This window comes from Dipteris shenzhenensis, chromosome 12, assembly GCF_047967505.1.
Source record: "Dipteris shenzhenensis isolate YYH24624 ecotype China chromosome 12, Dip_SZ_1.0, whole genome shotgun sequence".
NCBI lineage: Eukaryota > Viridiplantae > Streptophyta > Polypodiopsida > Gleicheniales > Dipteridaceae > Dipteris > Dipteris shenzhenensis.
Genome location: NC_141607.1, coordinates 48,951,905 through 48,975,061, shown reverse-complemented (window position 1 = coordinate 48,975,061; position 23,157 = coordinate 48,951,905).

Below are 23,157 nucleotides of genomic sequence, written 5' to 3'. Positions count from 1 at the left end.
ATTATTATTGGGCTGAAGCAGTTGCTACAGCAGTTTATATAATGAACAGGACTCCCATTGTAGCAATACATGGCATGACGCTAGAGGAGATGTATACTGGTAGGAAACCAGATATTTCTCATTTGAAAATTTTTGGTTGCATTGCCTATGTCCATGTGCCAGATGAGTTGAGGTCCAAGTTGGATCCAAAAGCTGAGAAGTGCATCTTTATTGGTTATTCTCTGCAGCAAAAAGGGTATAGATGCTATAACCCTTCTACACGAAAGTTCACAGTGAGCAGAGATGTTGTTTTTGATGAGATGAGCAGCTGGTATAAACCAGTAAATGTGATGATTGATGTAGATGCACAAAATGGTAATGCTGCACAGATTTCACAGCAGCAATCACAAAATATTAGTGGACCTGGAGTGTCCTCTAGCAGTGGTTCACATACTTCGCCATGGACAGGCAGATTGAGATCAGGAGAATCTCCTCAAAGCAATGCAGAGAGTGGTATGCAAGTATCACGAAAAGGAAAAGAGAAGGTAGATCAGCCCATGTTTGATGTGAATGCAGGTCACTCTTATGTGGATGGTGAATCCAGTGGCTCAGAACAGAGCATTGATGATGAGTTGGGTATTCCTTCTGTTGTTACACCTGGAGTAAGGAAGACCAGGGATGTTTTGAGAGCACCTGGAAGTGAGCCTATTTTGCGCAGGTCTACCAGGGTTAGGTATCCTATGGATAGGCTGAAATATGATGGATTTACAGCCATTCACTATGCCTATATGGTCAAAGTGATACAGGAACCAGAACCCACTTCTTTTGAGCAAGCCATGGGAAATGAAAAATGGGAGAAAGCCATGGATGAAGAAATGGATGCCTTGGATGCTAATGCTACATGGGAATTGGTGCTTTGCCTAAAGGCAAGAATGCAATTGGCTGTAAGTGGGTTTATAAGATCAAGCACAATGCAGATGGTTCTGTGAATAGATACAAGGCAAGATTAGTTGTCAAGGGGTATGCACAGACATATGGCATTGATTATGAAGAAACTTTCAGCCCGGTTGCAAGGATGGCAACCGTAAGAGCAGCCATTGCTATGGCTGCATCAAAGGGCTGGTCTTTACATCAGATGGATGTAAAGAATGCCTTCTTGCATGGTGATTTACAAGAAGAGGTCTTTATGGAGCAGCCAGCAGGTTATGTTCATGCTATTCATCCTGAGTTTGTTTGCAGGTTGAAGAAAGCCTTGTATGGCTTGAAGCAAGCACCTAGAGCATGGTCTGACAAGATAGGACAATATCTTGTCACTATTGGCTTTCAGATTTCCAAGGCAGATTTCTCACTCTATGTGAGAAAAACAGAGAAAGGGATTATGCTGCTGGTCATTTATGTTGATGATTTGATCATCACAGGTGATAGTGATGAAGATATCCTTCATGTGAAAATGCTATTGAGGCAGAAGTTTGAGATGAAGGATTTGGGAGAGCTGCGTTATTTCTTGGGCATTGAGGTGATTAGATCACCAAGTGGGATACAGCTCTTGCAGAGGCAGTATGGATTGGACACGCTATCCAAATATGGGATGACAAGCTGTAAGCCTATTTCAGTTCCTTTGGAGCAGAATGTGAAGCTGAGCGCAGATGCAGGTGAGCTTCTGGAAGACCCTACTATGTACAGACGCATAGTAGGAAGTTTAATTTACATGACTATTACCAGGCCAGATTTGAGCTATGCTGTTGGGTTGGTAAGTCAGTTTATGCAGGCTCCAAGGAAACTGCATTTGGATGCGGCTAGACGCATACTCAGGTATGTGAAGTCCACATTGCAGTATGGACTATTTTATGAGGCTGGGGTTCAGATACAGTTGCATGGATACACTGATGCTGATTGGGCTGGTAGTATTTCTGATAGACGATCTACCAGTGGATATGTGTTCTCTTTTGGGAGTTCTGCAGTCACTTGGAGAAGCAAGAAACAGCCTACAGTTGCCTTGTCAAGCACAGAGGCTGAGTACAGGGGTGCAGCAATGGCTGCATGTGAGGTAGCTTGGTTGCATAAGCTACTCTATGATATGCATCAGTCTACAGATGGCTAGTTGTCATTTATTGTGACAACATGAGCAGTATACACTTGGCAAAGAACCCAGTCTTTCATGCTAGAACAAAGCACATTGAGGTGCATTATCACTATGTGCGGGAGAAGGTTTTACTAGGTCTTATTGATCTAGTTTATGTCAGCATAGAGGATCAGGTAGCTGACATATTCACGAAAGCATTGGGCGTAGACAAGCTGCGCAAGTTCAGAGACCTGCTTGGTGTGCAAGAATTGGGATTGAGCTCGAGGGGGAGTGTTGAGATATCGAGCTCCACTCGCGATATGCCAGGGTGACTGTTGTGCATTTATGTCACCGACTTGTTAGCTGGAGATGCGGTTGGTACACCGCCCACGAGCTGGTGGATGACAGCTATCCTTATCTACTCTAGTTTGTGGCTCAGTTAGTATGCCACCTTAGTTAGTTGAGTTTGGTTTGAGACCCACATATAGGGTTCTTCTATTTTCTTTGTACTAGAGTTCTTTTGGCTTTCACAACTAAGAAGAGGAAAACTCTTTTCAGCCTCCACCTTTGTGTGTATTCCCCCATTTTGCATGTGAGAAAGCCACAAGTGAGACTCCTTCCCTCTCTCCCACAATCTTCACAACAAGTATTTGTGAGGTTTCTCTTTTGGAGCTGAGAGATTTCTTTCAACTCTGCAAGACAACAACATTCTTCTACAAGAGGAGATCAAACTAGAGGATGTTGGTTACATTCATTGACCCATTGAGCTGGAACCAGGAGAGCTTGGAACCAAATTCAAAATGTGTTTTTTCTACCATCACAGAGCAAAGGCATGCACTTGTTTCGACATATAAGGAGACTATAAGTGTGATGACCTTGCTCAGACACCTCCCACTTAGTAGTGCTTTGCATGTTGCCTTTGCCTCTGCTAATAGCAAAAGTGAGAGAGGGAGAGAGAGAGGAGTGCACACGATATAGCTACCTATACACTAAGTGTATTGACAATGAACATGAAGATATACATGTGAACCCTTTAGGGTTAGGGTTTGCCCCTATGCCCTATGTGGATAGTGCGATTTACACTATCTTTAACACCCCCTCTTAAATTGCACTAGGTAAGTAGAGGGTGCATGTACAAGACCTTTTTGTGAATTTCATTTGGTGTGTATGCTAGCATCCAAAACTAAAAAGAAATCAGAGTAGTATGTGCATATATGAGCACAATGACTATGTAGCGGAAGCATGTACAATGAGTACAACTTATGTGGTCCTGTACAAGATGTAGATTTTCCCCTCTTAAGTTGTGGGTCATCCTTTGCCTTTGGGAATAAAACTCAAAAGATAGGCCGAAAGGAAGAGGAAGGAAATATGCAGAAAGTCAAGTCCACCTAGATCAAAGACTGGTCAATCAAAAGATGACTGCATGAATGTTTGAATGTATGGCTACATATTGAAGATGTCATGAGTTGTCATGGACTCTTTTCAAGAGTGGTGTAGACTCCTATTGTTGATCACTTGCATTCTATTGCATCTAACTTTTGTCATTCAATGTGTCATTGTGCATAGGAACCATTTGTTCCTCTTTAACCTCAGTTAACTATGCTTTTCTACTACTATCCTGCTGTTTATCTATTTTCGATCTTATTCCACCAATGATATCAGTTTCCTTTTTTGGAAGATATTTTTGGCTGGAGGAAGATTGCCCTGATGCATGTGCATCCATTGTACTTCTACTTGTTTGAGTAATATTGTTTTGTTTTGCAGATTATTGCCTGCATGTTGTTGTCGGACTGTTACTGGTAGAGAACTGTCAGACTGGGCTCCGACTTGCCTCAAATCAACTTTACCCTTGCCTTTGTTATTGTGATGGGCTGTCTTTGCATGTTGTCTTACATTGTTGGTTGTCAAGTACTTGTTGTAGGGCTTTGTTTCTAATTTGTGCCTGGTTGGGCCAATTCATGGGCTTTGTTCTATATTTTGGGGCATCACCGAGCCCAACCAATGGCTTTGTACCTTTAGACCATGTCATATCCAATGCCTCAATGTTTATTTGATTCCTATGTCCTTGTATATTATAGTCATTAGCAATTGGTGCCAAGTAAAACATGTTGACATGTGGTGGTGGCTGCTACTACTGCTAGTTTTGGTTACCTCTTCCATTATATTGAATGATAGGTATTCCTCTTTGTTCTCTATGCTTACACCACAATTCACATTGTGATCCTTGTCTATGGCCATCCAAGCCACAGTATGTGCATGCTTGATCTTGGTTTTGCCTTTGTTGATTTCCCCAATTTTGTTGAGTGGGTCTTCTTGGTGCTGCATTGTGGACTCTTCATTGTCCTTGCCTGCCTACTGCAACCTGATTAGCTGCCACGAGTGGGGCCTCATTTTGGATGTGTTGAATATGTGGTGGGACTCATCCTCTATAACTTGGACTATACCAACATCTCTCTTTTTCATGGTTGTCCTCCCCACAAAAGTCATAGTGAACTTTGGGTGGGGTTGGGGTGGCTTCAAACTCTGCAACTGAGTCCTTGATCATTTGCTCCAACTTGGAGTGTTCTCTTGACAGCTTGTCTAATTTCTTCTTAGTCTTTGACTTTTATTTGCTTTTGGACTACTTGTCTTTTTTCTTTTTCCATCGGATGTTGCAGATTCTTCTTCCTCGCTATCCTCTTCCTCTACATCAGTATCTTTATCTCAGAGTCTATGCCAGAGTCAAAATGACTCCTTTTCTTTTTCTTTTTGGCCTTTGACTTAATACCAAGTCTTGTTTTCGCCCTTTGGGCTACTTTAACCATGTTGTTGAAGTCATTAGTACCACCAAGATGATCTCTACCAACTATTACAGTTCTTAATTTTTTGTTTAATCCTTTGCTACAGAAGTAATCTCCCAATTACTCCTGAGTTGGTTGTTGGGCTGCAGTGAGTCTTCTATTCAAATTTTGGAACATCTGAGCATAATCCTCCACTAAGAGATCTTTCTGCCTCATGTTCCAAAGCTTCTTGAGGATATGGCAAACACTTCCCATTCGTAACAAAAGCCGTTTTATCCCTATCTTCTTTGACCATTTAGATTTGGCTGTATCCAACTGAATCCATCCAAAAAACTGTAAACTTTATTTCCAATGATTACATCCAGCATGGTGTTGTAGAATGGGAGAGGGAATGGGTTGGCTATCATAGCTACAACACAAATGCAATTTCCCATTCTTCTTCAAAACTATGACTATTGAGATAGCCATGTGACCTTGTCCATTCGATAGATGAAACCCACTCTGAGTAATTTTTCGGTTATTCTTTCACCAACTTCACATAATTGGAGTTCATATGGTACCTTTACTGCATAATAGGCACTACATCTTTCTTGAGGTTGTTGATCTAATGAACACAGAGACTCGACTCAACTCTCTTCATGTTTGTGTACTCCCAAGAAAGATATCTTTGAATTTGACCAACAATTTTACCAAATCTTCTTTAAACTTTCCTTTTGCATGGACACTAATCTTTACTGGTTGTGGCTTTTCTATTATTATAGGGTTTAATTCCTCCAAATCATTCTCTTCAATTGTTTCTCATAAGACTCTTCACTTTCTTTATTACATTCTTGTTCCACCTTTGTTGTGCAAAATTGTCCTCATCCTCTTCTTTTGATTCTGGGCTAGACACCTTCTTGTCAGATTTATTTCAGAATATCTCAGGATTTTTGATTGAAATGTGATATACTGCTACTGCCTTGTTAGATACTATTGCACAATGTGTCTAACATACACCTCAAATAGTGGCACAATGGAAGGGTTTATGTCCAGGAATTCTTGCTCCTTCTCTTCATCCATTTCCGTCAGCATGTTTACACATTGCACAATGAGGGGTCTATTTTCCTTCTTCAAGACCACCTTCAGGGTCTGTTGAGGCCCACCTCTCATCCATGTGGCCATCACTTTGGGGAGTAATAGTAATATAAGAGTGGAGGCCATTTTATAACTACTCACAGTCTGGAGTAGTGGCCTCGTCTAGTGAATGATGCTTAGAAATCTGACTGTTGTCGGAATACTATCGGAATATGTTATAAGCACCATGTCGTCTCCTTTTTGAAGAGAGTTGTATGATGTAAGCTGAGAATACAAACTAGTTTCAAGCCTTTGTCTTTTTAAAACGTTGTTTCATCTCTCTGAATGCGCATTTCTAATTTGTCTCTTTCCAACTTTAGTTAGACATGAATCCGACTTTGGTAGTTCCATTACCAGAAGTGGATGTGTGTTGGTGTTTTTCTCCCTTTTGAAGACACTAGTAACACTATTGGCGATCCTCACAATAATAGGATCCAAAATGACTCGAATAGCAAGAAACAAACAATAGTGACAACTCGAACAAATACAATCAATAGTGGAGTGCCTGCAGAAAGGCTACTTCAATACAAAAGAAAGACGACACATTAGCTCGACAAATTGGTGCATTCATAACACGAATTCATACAAAAATCCAACTTCCAACAGACTACAGAATGAGATAGATTATGACTTTCTGCCAGTAAGAACTCACGAAAAGAACATGCTCAAGAGTCTTCAGCAACTTCTGAACAAGTCAGAAGAACTGCGATGAGGTGCAAATGACTACAAAGCTTGGGTCTTTGATAGAAGCAAATTAACGTCGAGGACAAAGTGACAAAAGGTTGTTTTGAAGAAGTTCATCAATAAAATCAAGATCAATACGATTACATCGACAACAAAGTACTACACAAGCTTTCAAATTATCAAGCTCCATTGACATTACAAGCAACTTGGTGGGCAAGACTACAGTACAAGCAGTCTGACATAATCTAGTGACATTAGTTCTCCTTCTCTTTTCTTTCATGGTAGATATCTCGACTCATCTCAGATAGATTTCAGGAGCCATTGTCACCAAGACGAATAGGATATGTCTACTTCACACATAATCGAGCTCATAGTGAAGTAGCAACTCAAATTGACCAAGATCAATAGGATATATTCCATGATCCAGATTACACACTTGTGCACTCCACAGTAGCAAATTATATGAAGCTCATGCTGAACTTAGTACATTGATGATATCTACACCGATAGAGGAATTCCTCAAAAGAACTCTTGCAACCAATATAGTAGCAAGTGTGGTTCTTGCAGCCCAAAGAAGATTGAATTTTGACCCACTACCTGCACAACCAAAAAGGAGAGTACCAGCCAAAGCTCCAGGTCAACATCTAGCTCCACCAAGAATGTAGAACCCCTTAGTGAAAGCAGCCAAGTTCACAAGCTAAAAAGGCCAAGACCTTGACAGCCATGTTGGGAAGCTTGAGAGAAGGTGGATAGCAAGTGGCTTTTGTGGACTCCTAGATGACACCAAAAAGGAAAAATTTGCAGCAACCTTCAATGGGTAAGACAATGAATTGTAAATTTCAGGTTAACAAATGCACCTCCAATGTTTTGGGGCTAGCTATAAAACGTGTTTGCATCATATTTAACAACTTTTATGAGGGTGTTTCTGGATTACTTCAGCATGTTTGGAAAGAAAGCAGATCACATTGAGAACTTACAATTGTGTTTCACCAAATGTAGAAAACGAGACTCAGCCAAATCTTACATTCCAAAGGGGGAATTCTATTGGGGCACATCAATTCTAAAGAAGGATGGTGATAGACTTGAGGAAAGTGGTAGCTATCTAGGAAGCAAAGGCACCGCACAATGTGAAAAACATCATGTGGTGTGGCACAACAGACTTTTGTGGTACCTTTCTTACATTTGCCAGCCATTGAAAATATTAACAAAGAAGAATGAGCAGCTTATCTAGAAGGAGGATCAGGAGAAATCATTTCAATTGCTAAAGAACATGCTGGTTGTAGTGGCAATTTTCATCCCATCAAACTAGGGTTTGGGGTTTCATGTGTTTGTGGATGCATCTGACATTGCGATTAGAGTGGTCCTCACATAGATGCACAAGTTTGGAGGTTCCAACCAATCTATTATGTAAGCCAAACTCTATCCCCAATAGAAGGAAATAATACAATCACCAAAAGAGAAGGTCTATACATTGCAAAAATTCTGGCATTACCTTATGAGTAATCAGGTCATAACCCATGTGGATCATTAAGCCTTACAATATCTAATGAATAGACCACATCCATTAGGTAGATTGGCTCACTAGATATTATTGCTACAAGAGTTTCAATGTAGAGGAGTTCACACTTCCAGAAGGTAGCACCTTGTGGTGGCTACTTGAGCAGATTGGAGTCTTGGAGAAAGTCTGATGGAAAGAGTTCTAGATGATCTACCAGGTGCTTCAATTTTTTTGGTATAAGCTATATGAACAATAGAATGGTACAACCAAATGCTATAGTTCCTCATGGACGGAGTCTGCCTAGAAACACTAATAAAGGATTAGAAGTGCCGACTTGCACTTAGGAGTAAGCCATTTATGATAATCACAAGAGAATTATACAGGTTGGGCATTGATCAAATTGTCAAATCACATTATAGGAGTACGCCATAAATTATGATAATCACGGGAGAACTAGATAGGTTGGGCATTTATTAAATTGTCTAACACTATGTTTTGGGACACGAGCAACAAGCCATATTGCAAGAATCTCATTAAGGAGCATCTTGGGGCCACTTTTTTGGTGAAATAACAACAAGGAAGATTTTCCAAGTAGGATTATGGTGGCCCATGGTAATCAAAGATGCGCATGCATTTGCAACAAAATGTTGGTCTTGCCAAAGGAATGGACAACCCAAAGATTTTGATTTGATGCCTTTGAATCTAATGCTTCCGCTAGAGCCATTTCAAAAATGGGGGCTAGATTTTGTGGGTCTTTTTAAGCTAGCCACCAAGCACACTAGGAATAAATACCTTCTAGCAGTGACATACTATTGTACTAAATGGGTAGAGTTATAGGAACTTCAAGATAATTTCATAGACAATATGGCAAAATTCCTTTATTGAAACATCATAACTCATTTTCGATGCCCGATCAAGTTGGTGTCAGATCAAGGTGGTCATTTGATAGGTAGAGCAAAAAAGAAATTGATGAGACAGTACACAAAAAGACATCAACTTATCACCCACATTGCAAATGGGCAGGCAGAAAGCACAAATAAATTAGTAAAAAGAGCTTTGAAATTGACAGTGTTGGAAAATGAGATAGATTGGGACACAAACTAGATTTTGCTTTATGAGCATTCTGGACCGCATACAAAGTTAGTTTTGAAATGACACCATTTAGGTTGTTTTATGGATTGGAAGAAGTGGTACTGATGGAATTCATTGCGAGGAGCCTTTGGGTGACTGTAGAGACATTAGGTTTCAAGGAGCTAGTAGAATTCCAAAGCAATCAACTTGTGCAATTGGAAGAGGATCAGTACAAAACTAATACACAACACAGTTTATTCAAGAACTTAGAAAGGCATGGGTACATAAGAATATCAAGCTCAAGTTATTTATGGCAGGAGATTGGGTGTTGATGTCCAACTCCAGCTTTAGAAATTTGTTGAAACTCTAATTTTCTCTCTTCGTCACTGGTTAATTTAATGGTGCTTGGTGTTCTATGCTCTTGAACACTTAACACCCCAACCTGTGCAGTCCCGAAATGAAGATGCTTGCTCTTACAGTCCTTAGTGAGCTATGCATACAAAATGTGCTTAGGTGCGATGTATATAAACATAAACAAAAACAACTCGAAGGTTAGGGTTTAGGGAAACCGTATGGTCATGAGGGAGTGAGTATATAAAATGAATAGATAATAGAGAATTTGAAGGTAGACATTAAATCCATGGGGTCATCATGCACAGTCACGCCTTCACCTTGGAGGGGCAGTAGAGGAAGGCCTTGGGGCATCATTTGGAGGAAGATAGTCTGGGAAAAAGAGGGTCAGAAGGATTCACCATTTGTCTCGGATCACAAGAGGAGACCAACAATCTAGTGAGTTTATGTCGACGCAAGGCCTCTTAGGATTTCTAAGGCAATCCACATACCATAGCTCAGGGAGGGGATCCTCAGAGGGGTTAGTGATGCCAAATCTCTGCCAAATGCATTGTCAAAACAAATGACATAGCATTTCACTAGTGTGACTCCCTCCTACCACTTGAACCATGGGTCCTTACATAGGTCCAAGATGTTGTGCATGGCAATTGCCTCCATGATGTGGCTACCAAGTAGTTTCTCTACCTCCATAAGTAGTGCTACATAGTAAACTAGAAGAGTCAGCATAGTGGGGTATGGTAGTGCATGGATTCGAGATGCAATGAGGCACCTTTTTGCCTTATGCATATTGTGCTGGTGAGCTACTCAGTCCTAGATAAATAAATCAAAATTGTGATAGATCCAGTACTATGTGGAGACCTCTAGGGTGACCAGCTGAGTGTTGCACCATGAAGAGGCTGAGGCAAGGCTAGAGGGGGGCTAGCATCTGTCGAGTCAATGTGTTGACAAGCCCTATAGTGGATATGGAATTGACGTCAATTGGTGCTCAACACAAAACTGTAGCTTCTTGAATGGCAATGGGGATTAATCCTATCCCTCAAAAATAGACTCTACCACAAATACCTACATGGGTGAAGTCCGGATGGTCATTTCAAAAACCGATAGGGCGAACACCTATACCACCTTGTCAAAAAGACCCACCAAGGGATTCTGAGTCCCTATGTTGTTTCCAAGCTTTTGATCCATGGGAAATACTTATATGCCCTTCTCACAAAAGGTCACCCCAATCTCTCTTCAATATTTAGCTCAAAAATACCTTGGTTGGGAGGATCTATCAGAGCAAAGCTTGCTAAGCTATGCAAACTTCATCCGCTACTTTGGAGTGACCCACAGTAGTCGTGCCTTTGGAGCTCAAGGTAGGCTTCTAAATTGTTGGTCAGACCCAAGGGAGAGGCTGATAGAGGTGCCGAGACTATGAGGTAAGGTATGTCCTACAAGTTTTTGGGCTTTGATAGCTTGAGCGTAGGCCTATCAAGCAAAAAATGAAAGGAGTTGTAGAGAATTTGACACCAAGCCATTAAATTGTAGATAATGGGGTGGTAGCCAAGGGTGAGGATATGTAAGTCATATTTTAAAATGATATCCTCATGGAAATAGGCCATAGCAATTATTGGGTGGGCATGGGAATTAGTATGGTAGAGGAGGACAAGGGGAGGACATTGTAGGTGATGGAGGGTAGGGGGTTAATGAAGTTTATGTGGTACTGTGTGGTAGTGGTGGAAATTGTGTTGAGGTAATATGTGAAGGTGTATTCAATGATGCGTGGTGCAAATGCAAGTGAAGCAATGCATGTGGATGCTAAGAGGAGCTATTTATGGAGTTTTTCAAGGTACTATTCTAGAGGTGGCGGCAAGATCTCGGCTTGGAGTTGCTCTTGTAGCTGAATATTTTGCTCATTATTTTGGCATAGGAGGGCATGCAAGTGCTCGATTGTTTGGCCTATTGTACCAGTTGATACTTGATGTCTAGATTTTTAGCTTGGAGTGCCTCTTGTTGCTATTGATCGATGGCAGGATCGATGGCAGCCTGGCATTGGAGTGCTTTGTAATCTACTGCCAAGGATCTTGCATGCGATCTTTCCATGGTGAGGGCCATCTCCATTGCTTGTATCTTGTCATGAAGTCCTTTGGCCATGCCTTTAGTCCTATAGCCTCAACGATATTTTGGTTTGCCCTTTCCTTTTTTAGTTGTACCTTTGCCTTGTCGAGTTCCTTCTATCTATTCTCTCCCTAGAGTGGTGTCACATGTGTGTGAGATGCCTGCTAATCTATGTACTCTACTTCAGGATAGTCTAAGTTGTCTGAGTCATGTGGCTATTAGGGCATCCATAAATATATGCTCCACCTTTGGGGCATCCTTGTTTGTCTTCATGAGGCAAGCATAGCTATTGGGAGAGGAGTAGTTGAAAGATATGCATTGAGATAAGGCCTCCATTTGAACTCTCCACCTGTCCCCCTAGACATAGCTATTATTATTGGTCTGTTGTCATAGGTGTTGGGCCTCTTCTCATTGTTGTCATTGTGCTTTTACCCAGTTCATGGCAATAAGGAGCTGCTCAATTGAGATATTGATGGCAAGGCCTTCAGTGCCTATTTTGGAGGATGAGGAGGTGAGTTGGGTCCTTGACCATGGGAGAGGTCACAAGAGAAGTCTCCTCTGTTGCTGGTTTCTTTTGTGCCTTCTCCCTTTCTCTTATTTGCCGAGCCTCCTCTTCTTTCTTCTGTAGAGCATCTTGTTCAACTTTCAACTTGGCCTTAGCATCATCCTATGAGCCTTGGAGATGATGCTTGATTATCCTTCCACATTATTCTTGGGGGATGGTGTTGGCTTTGTGGGAGTTGGCCTTATGGGTGCCAGAGTGAACAGCAATGAGCTGCCTCTTGCTGTATTGCCATAATTGTTTGTTAGCAAGAGGTTCTTCTACAAATGATCTATAATCAACATGAACATCATTGGGTTGCCAATTTTGTGTTAAGAGTGGCTGCACATTGCTAAGATCTCTACATAGAAATACTGTGCCCAGTTGGTGAGCTCGAGCTTGTACATATGGGCCAATAGATATGGTTGGATCACATTATGATGCTCCATATTAGAAAATTTTCATGAGGAGATTAATTGTTCTAGTTGCCTTGGCTATCGTGGGGTTTTGAATTGCCTCAATAAGCACACCGCCCCTATGCTTTTTGGTATTATCATCCACCAATCCCAGTAGGTGCTTATCCATCATGTGCAATTGGGCAAAGAGCTTGGAGATTACAGGGAGATTGAAGGCTACACATATGGTGGTAGCAATAAAATGATAGTGTTTAACATTGCCATATGCATGTTCCCAACATGTAGTTTTGGTGGCATGGTCGAATTTGTCCATGAACTCTGTCACCATCTTGAAGCTAAGGTAACAAGGGAGGCAGTCAATGACTAGTTGTAGGCCCATGACCCCTGTGTGGATTGCCATCTTTGAAGCTAGTACCTTTAAAGTAGGAGTAGCATTAGGTTCTTGTGCCACTAGTCCCTTTTTAATAGTAGGCTGCCGTGGTACTACTAAGCTAAATGTTGATGTAGAATCCAAAGTGGAGGAAAAACTCAAGGGTTTGGACTTGGAAACCCATTGGGTGAGCCCCAATTGCTTTGGTTTCTGGTTTGCCTCATTATGTCTCTACTCCCATTTTAGGAGCAGGTTCTTATGGGACTACAACGGTTGTGTTAATGAAGTTCTCCCTTGTAACGGATTCAAGGGCATAGTGATTTATCTGTGACTTCGCTCGAGCGGTTCTTGAGATTTGAGCAATAGTTCTTGTGGTGCTACCTCTTTTTAGAGGTAGGTTCTTGTGGGTTTATTGTTGTGGTGCCACTTAATGAGGCTAGAGATCACACCTTGGGCCCTTTGGGTGGTTGATGGGAGGTGGGGTAGCCGTGTGGTCTGTCCTTGGTACTTAAATAGAAGGATTCCCCTCATAAAAGCCTTGAGCTTTTAGTAATCACTTAGGGGCCTACCTTGGATGACTTCCTTGCTTCTTGCACCCTGTTTCTTATCTTCTTCTTCGAGGTTTCCTTTTTTTGGGAGCTCGGACCACAGGTTTGGTGTGGGAAATAAGGGGGGAAGCGAAGCTACATCATGTTGAGGCCCTCTCCCTAGATTTCAAATAGTGTTGGATTGGACTAGGTTTGGTGTGGGAAATAAGGGGGAAGTGAAGCTACATCATGTTGAGGCCCTCTCCCTAGATTTCAAATAGCATTGGATTGGATAGTACCCTTCAAGATCCATCGGTGTCCTTCTTCCTGACAGTTGTATGGGTTGGACCATTGATTTTTTTATTATAGTAGCCGATAGGGGTATGGGTTTTCCATTTGGATCCTTCATAACCTTGGTGATGTCATCCTTGGAGGATGAAAACACTATTGCGATATAGGTTTTCCCACTATTGTGATAAAGCCCTTGTAACTGTGGTGATGTCAACCTTGGAGGATGGAAGCACGATTGTGACACTGGCTTTCCCAATTGGAGTAACACACACACACACACATTGCATGTGCACATGCATGCACGCACACTCATGCACCCACGCATGCACAAATATTTCTCAATAAATTTTTCACACACAAACACACATTTTCTACACTCACACACATACACAATTTTTTCTCATCAAAATTTTCACACACACACACACACTTACTTTTCTCTCTCTCTCTCTCTCTCTCTCTCTCTCTATTTCATTTCATTTTGTATCTAGGATTTTTGTAGCCATTTTTGGCATCTTAGCTGTATTACGATGAGGCCACCTAGTTGGCGCATCGTTGATGATGTATTTTCCTTTCGGATGATTTTGTGTCCCATAGGCCATGTATGGCCTTCCGTGGACCTTTAATAAAATTTCTTTCTTTCTTTCTTTCTCTCTCTCTCTCTCTCTCTCTCTCTCTCTCTCTCTCTCTCTCTCTCTCTCTCTCTCTCTCTCTCTCTCTCTCTCTCTCTATATATATATATATATATATATATATATATATATACATACATACATACATACATACATACATACACAAATACATACACAGATACATACACACACATACACACATACACACATACATACATACGCATACACATATGCATACACATACACACACATACACATACACATACATGTACACATACACATACACATACACATACACATTCGCATACACACACACATACACAAACACATACACACAAACACACACACATACATACATACATACACACACACATACCTACATACCTACCTACCTACCTACCTACCTACCTACCTACCTACCTACCTATCTACATACATACTTACTTACACTTACTTACTTACTTACTTACTTACTTACTTACTTACATACATACATACACACACACATACATGTATATACATACATCTCTCTCTCTCTCTCTCTCTCTCTCTATATATATATATATACATATATCTATATATCTATATCTATATATTTATATATTTGAACTCCACTTTGTATATCCTTAGTCTAATAATGTAATCTTTTTTATTAATTAATTAGTATATCTTTATTTTGATATTTCTTTTGATATATGTCTCTTTCGTATATGGTTTGTTTGTCAAGAAACCTTCTTCATGGGCTATGGTTTGTTTCTCAGGCGACCTTCTTCATAGGCTGGCACTTTGAAGGCGTAGCATGCACTTCTCTCTTTTGCTCGTGGATTGCGTGCATGAGCCTTTCTCGACTTTTGGTTGGTTTGCAGGCAAGACTTTTTTATTTGGGCTTCCTCCCTTCTCTAGAGCCTCTTCATTGCATGTAAACCTTGCTTTTTTGTACCTACTTATTCACTAAATGCTTGCACCTTATTCTGGACAACAATTCTTGCATACACACTAATGAGCGACAAATCCTAAAGAATTCCAAAGACATTTAGTTCTTTTGAACATCGAGTTGTTATGCACCACTAACCTTGTTTCCTCCTATCAACATAGCCCTATTACCCCCTCGTGTTTTTGTTGCCTTGTGTTCTTGCACCGCCCATGTTCTTGGTGGTTTCTCCACCCCCTTGTCCCGCTAGCTCTCACCTTCTCGGCTCTACAAAGCTCTTCCAATGTCTCCTATCATGCTTTCTTCTCCCATGTGTCTCTTACTCCAATTTTCACTCGGTTTCATCATTTCCTTAGCCCTATGACTTCTTGTTTCATCCCGGTCATAGCTCGTTGCCTTCCTCAACCCATGTGCAACTCTACTTTACAACTTGTTAGCTCTCATTGGCTCTACACCACATGTTCTTCACAAGCTTCCTTTTGCGTTACAAGCTACATCACCTCAGAACTAAAGGTCAACGTTGCCTCAAAACAAAAGGTCTATGTCACTATTCATTCAGGTACATAGCTATTCTACTGTAGTCATCAATAAAAGTGACAAAATAATGACAGCCTCCAATAGATGCAGCTTTAGTAGTCCACACATCGGAGTGGATTAATTTTAATGGCTTCTTACTCTCTTGAACATGTCTAGGAAATGGTTTCCTTGCCTGTTTTCCAAATTGACAAGCTTCACATACCTTATGCATTTCTGCAACCTTGAATTTAGGCAATCTTGCAACAATATTTTGGGCCGGCATTGATTTACGTCGTTGTACATAAACATGACCAATGCGTTTATGCCAAATATCAATATCTGCAACTACACCAGTTTCATGTGCAAACATTGCCGCACTCAATTCAGGCATGTCCGCATCCAACGTAAATATCCTGCCCTTCTTCTTTCCTTTTGCTATCAAGCGACCGTTATTTTTCATATCCTCAACAAAGCATCCATGAGGATTAAATCTGACCTACAAGCCCTACTCAACCATTTGACCAACAAAAACCAGGTTTTTGGTGATATTCGGGACATGAAATACATCAGACAGGTATTTCTTTTTCCCATCCTACATAGACAAAGGAATTTTACCACTCTGCACAATAGGATGTGTAGTATCATCACCAATCTCCACAAATCCTGGTCTTTTCATTTTCCTTCCATCCTGCATCCATTCTGCATGACCTATCATGTGGTTTAATGCACCTGAGTCAACATACCAGACATCATTACTTTCTTCTGCACTTGTCACATAATTGGTCATGTGCTGCACCATAAACAAATGCTCATTTTTGTCATCACCCTATCTATTAGAGGATGCATAATTGCCTTGCTGCAATTTTCCATTCATAATGTCATTTTGCTTTTTGTAGCAGTCTTTAGCCATATGACCCATTTTACCACAATAGTAGCATTCGACATTGCTGTTTGCATTTTGGCCTCTCTGCCATCCACCACGACCTCTTTGGCTCCCCCTGCCTCTAGAGTTACCACGTCCTCCTCCATAGGACTGGTTTTCTTGAGTTTGATGCATATTTTGATTTCTACCATGGCCTCCAGATCGGCCTGCTCTACCTCTGCCTCTATCTCTTCTAGCATTTGAGTAGAAGACAATTTCTTTTGAAGTTCCTCCTGAAGAAGATGTACCACCATTTCTCTGCTCTTCAGAAATTAGAAGAGCAAACAACTCCTCAAAATTAGGAAATTTTTCACGGACTGCAATGGATGCCCAGAACTGTGCATAATCCTTTCCTAGACCATTCAAGGTCACAGAAAGTAGATCATCATCTTCCACTGGCGACCCAATGGAAGCAAGGGCATCTGCAATTTTCGTGGAAGTTCTCCACAAGCACTGAGAAAAAGGCCCTGTTTTTGTTGTGCGATCATTGCTCTGTAGGTCAGTGAAAAGTTGCCACAGAAATTGCATCGTATGCCTATGCGCAGAGATACTGGGAATTACAAAATCATCCTTATTGCCTGTTGATGTGAAATCGTCACTAGGAAGTGACTGTGTGGTCAAATACCACTTTCATCAGTTTTTTAGATTTGCCCTTGTGAGGCAGAAGCTGTGTTTTTTGTAGTGACATTTTCATGTAGGCACTTGCATGACCACATGGTTTTTGTTCTGTGGATCTAGATATTTTGAAAACAAGAAGAAAAAATTTGCAGAGGCATAAGCCAAGACAACCTTACCCATTTAGAGCCAAATGTAAAATTCATGGACATGCCCACATCCTTTGCAATCTTTTCCTTGTATGCTTGCAATGTTCTTGTGTCCACCATACTACAATCCATGTCGTCAAGTTGTGGTAGTGCAATGCATTAAAGAGGGCAATAGCCTGATGCCATCCTTGGAGTAATTTACTTGGCATTATACTAATAGATATTTCTATGTTTCAAAGCAGAGGACTTCTCTCCAGCATGCATTTGCCTTCCTAAATCCTCATGAAATGGAAGTAAAGTTACCTAAGAAGAACTCAACTGGCTCCCACTCCTCAAAGTCTCAAGGAAGTACATCTGTTATGCACAAGTGCTATTTCAAAATACAATTTCAACCTGACTGATTACACTTAGAAATCTTACACAAAATGCAGACTTACAATGTGATGGTATTGTCAATTGATTGCTTGATGGAGCAAGGTGCATGTTCTTTCCCTTGTAGATGTATTATACCTTTGCAAGACATCCTTTCTTCCCAAGTTTGAACTTCATGATGTGGCCCTTCCATTCTTGCAAAAGGTCACCTCTACTACTCTTAGGAAGCTTATGTGGACCCTTAGCACATCCTCTTATGACTATCTGATCATTCAAGTTATTGGTGCAAGGCACCCATTCACCAGGTGCATTTTTGCTCTTGTGGGACATAGAGGACGTGTATGGTCACCTCACCATGCTTGTAGAGAGGTCACAATAGCAAGAGTGGACTTGAAGGTGCATCTAAGAGAGAGAGAGTAGCTCCAATAGAGGGAGAGAGAGGGAGAAGGGGGGGGCACAACTGAAGGTGGACAAGTGGTGTTGTATCTAGGAATGGAGGGAGAAAGAGAAGAGGGGGATGAGCAGCTACCTACGGGAGGTGTTGTAGCTAGGAATGGAGGCACAAAGAGCAGAGGGGGATGAGCATTCCTCTATGTAGGAGGTGCTATAGCTAGGAATGGAGGGAGAAAGAGCTACAGGAGGTGTTGTAGCTAGGAATGGAGAGAGAAAGAGTAGTTGCTATAGGAGGTGCTGGAGAGGGAGGAAGATAGTGGACCAATGCAGGAGGGACCAGAGCAACTGCCAAATGAGTTCCCACATTTGAAAAATGGAGGGACAATGGAGCTGGACTAAAGAAGAGGAGGGAGTAGGACTACAACAAGCTGAGAGGGGGGGGGGGATTTGCCTATAAGGACCCACATCCTTTTGAATGCATTGTAGGATTGTTTGGGGGAGGTGCACATGGGAGGAGGGTCAAGCATGGGTTGAGGGTGGGATGGTTTGAGGGGTCCTAAGTGTAAGAGGAGTAGCCAATAGGGGCTGTTTGCAAGTCTGCCCACCCTCCACCTCAACATGGCATTGCCCCACAAAAAGGATCTCTCCCATTGGTACACCTCAAATACCTCACTAATACCTTAAAATTAGGAAATGCTAATTGCAGGCCCTTTGGAGACCCCAATTCTTACCTAATGACTCACACACACACACACTTTTTTTTGGGTGAAAAGATTTATTTTTTATATTACAGAGTCACAATCCCAAAACAAGATGTGCTCAAGTACATCAAGAGAAGATTTTAAGATATGACAAATATACATCATGATCAAAAGTCACTGTTTGCAAGTAATCAAAAAAATATTGCTGCAAAGAGTGCTTGAAGAAGGAGTATAGAGGGGAAAAGGGATCACCAAAAACTCTATGATTTCTATCTTAGAGTCCATAGTGCCCAATACCGAACCCATACAAAAAACAAATGAAAACCCTATCAGTGTGGGTGAATCCCAAATAACCAGAAAGATTTTCCAAAAGTTGCACTAGGAAATTTGCTTTGTAAACATTGGAGGAGCAATCCCAAAAATTCACGAGTTTGAGAGCAATGCCAAAGAAGATGAGGCACCAACTCTTGTGGAGCTAAGCATCTATGACAAACAAGTGGAGAAACATGTCTGCGTGACAAAAACTATCGAGATGGAAGAACTCCTAGCAATATTCTCCAGAGAAAAACTTGTTGTCAAAGAGTAATTTTAGATTTCCAAATCCCTTGCAATCACACACACACATACGTGATCCTTGGGGACCATTGCCTTCTTGGGATATGCCTCAATTTGGTAAAACCCACCTGGAGGCTTTTTGCATTGGGTGATGATCTAGTATATAACATAAATGTTAATTATTGAGATAGACTTAGGATGTCCATTGACATTCCCTATGGAGTGTTTAGCATGCTTATAAACTTGACTTGTAAGCTTATTTCATATTTCATCTGTGTAGTCCATTTCCAAGCCTTACATCTGAATTTATAAGGTGGACCTAGGACTATATTATAGTAAGGTCTTCTATTTCCCTTGGCATGCCTTGGTCAAGAAGGAAGAAGAGATCTATCCTGAATGGATACCCAAGGAAGAATAGCCTAAGATATAGATTATAAGGTAAGTGGGTGTACGCCCTCTATTACCATTGCCACGAAATAAAACTCCATGGAATGATTTAAGAATTAGTGAAGGTAAGTGGGATTTTACCCTCTATTACTTTCCCACACACACACACACACACACACATGTGTATTACCCTTGTTACACCATGTTATAATTTGGGCATGGGTTTATGACTAGGTGTGATGATGCAACTCAAGGAACATAATCACATACTCTTTTGCTATATAGTAAGCTACTATAATCCTTGTGGAAGAATATGGGAGATCATGGAGGAAGAGATGCTATGTTCTACCCACTGGATTTTTCCTCCCTAAATCTATGATGTGTAGCCACCCTATGAGGAAGCTTGGATTATATAAAAAGGTGAGCCCCTCTATATGCCTTACAACCAATGTTTTGTCCAAAGATTGATTTTCATTAAGGGTATGGTTAATTGGGGAATAAATTATGATCTACATCTACCTTGGAGTTTTGGTTTATCTGGTCTTTTAAGTGAAATATGAGACCCTCCCCTCCATTAAATGCTGCAAGTGAGAAGCATGGGGAATGCCATGGTGGATGGTTTAATGAAGAGATTCATTGGACAAGAGTGGAGATTTGGAAAATCTCAATGAAACTCTCAAAGAAGTATAGTACTAGAGGAATGTGAGGCTCTAGTAAATATTCTTCCTTGGATTGGAGAGACCAGAGATCAAAGGCTAGTAAGAGACATTGGAATTGGCATGGTACTTGGGTATGGCTCAAGGAAGTAATCAATAAGTCCCAACATAGAGGTTGAGGGGGGAACAAGGACCAAAACAGCTCTACACAAAGCATGAAGGGCCCTAGCCACCCATTGTGGGCCCTTGAGATGAGAGCATCTCCAGAGAAACTTGGGATATAGGAACTCACAGCAACTCAACTACACAGATTTTGGAGATAGTGCACCTTGAGGTGAGTCATACTGATATATGAATGCTTGTATATTTCCATTTTTGCATTGGCCTTTTGGGATTTACTTGCTAATCTATTACCCTCCCCACATCAATGTTGAACAAGCTCACCTACTATGTTCGTGACCTTCCCGTTTGCATGTTGAAGCAAAACCCCAGCCTCTCTGGATTGGGAAACATAACTCCTAGCAGTGCATTCTCTAGGCCTACCATCACCACTTCATGGAACTCCTCCTAGGCACGTTTTTATTGTACTCATGACTCTATAGATATGTGAAATTGAGCCTTTTGCCTAGTCAAGAACAAGCTGAGGAAGAAGTGTTGACTTATAAGCTACTACAAAATTTAGCTGAAATATCTTAGTGTATGTCCATGATAAGATCTTTTGAGGATCACTATCATTTGCAAGTGGGATTACTTGTGGTAGTGCTCCTGGGCATCATCATGATCATGCAATCTAGGCTTGTTAGAGTAGCACCCTTGGGGCTATTGGAGTAGTGCAACAGGGCCAAGCTCCTTTCAAATGCAAGAAGACTGATGCTCCCACTTTGTCCTATATACAAAGATAATTATTAGATTCCATCAACATACATGAAGGGATAATATACTGTAGCACACATATCGTCTGAGAAGTGGTAGATTTCACACTACCTTCTTTGGGTAGTTCATAGTTTGTGTTTTGACTCAATGATACATATTACAATTGTGACACATTCTTTTGTGTTAGCATTCATGCTGATTTATTAAGGACTATATAGATGCTATCTAAGAGCCAAGGAAAATAGTGTTACACTGCCTCAGCTTGATTTAATATCATCATTATGCAATCATTCAAGACTCTCTTGCCTAACAAGAGATTTGTGGGTTCCTAGCTCAAGTCTTTTTCTCCTTCAATACATGATAACATTTCTAAGTTGATTTGTAGATACACCAGTATATATGGAGATGAAGGGCATTAGAGAGATGCAAACTTATGCAGCGTTATTAGAATGCTTTGCTCCTCTTACATAGACACTTATCCTTACCTTACATTTATGTATAGCTCCCTAGTTGTAGGAGAAGCTTTAACTCCATGTTGGGACTTCCTAAGACCTTGGGTTTTGGCGGTCTTGGGGTGATTAGCCTTTGAATGGGCCTTGGATGGTCAATAAATGCACTTGAATAACATTAATGGTTTCATTATTTCTTTTGAAAACATGAGTACCTAAGGTTTAGTACTTTTTCTTCCTATGGAATGATTGAGGAGGATTAGGAAGAAGGACTAGGGCTAGAATGGATAAGACTGTGAGTAATCTTTTACCTTGGAAATTCTTTATGGTCCAAGTAATTATTTTTTTTTGTATTTTAACTTATTCACTAACCTTAGAGGTCCTAAGGACATTTTATCGATAGTGCAAGCTATCCTTTGAATTAAAATGATGAATTTATCTAGGAGGAAGTTCTTTGGAAAAGCCCTACATTGTATTCTTTCATGGCAACATTTGGACCCTTTGCAGGATTATTTGTGAAGTTGAAGTAAGGGGTTTTTCCTTTGGAATTTAAATTATTACTTAGAAACTCCCTTTTGAAAAAAAAGGGTATTTCCTTTGGATTTTTATGTTTTCTTGCACAACCTCCATCCATTAGTTGTGTACCCATAACGTGGAATTTTGACAAATTACAAAGGCCACCTCTTGATTACTCCTTGAGTATATGAATTCCTAGATTTTATTAATGCTATTCTAGATAGTGTGACAAGGATAACAACCGTATGCCGGAATTGAAGCGTGGCTTCCACAATTCAAATGAATTGTACTAACTTTCATTGGTTGTGATGGTGCCTGGTGACTCGACGTACCTCTCCATTGGATTTGCATTATTAGATCTTTGGCATGATTTGATGGACTTAGGATACAATTTTGGCAACTTTGAATAGTACTCTATGGTGGTGAATTATCTCCAACCAATGCGAAATAGGAATGAACTATTTATTAGTGACTAATCATAACTCTGTTTGCATTCTTACAATTTAATAATATAAATGCAAGTATATGATTTGACTACCACTTTGATACTCTGCCTGAAAAGGGAATGCTATATGATTGCATTTTGTTGACTAAAATTTTGTGAATTGTTCCAATAGTGTTGTAGGATAGATAGTTTGAGGACGAGCACACACTTATTTATCCATTGTAGGATATTACACATATTGTGACTAATGGGTATGTTAGATTTG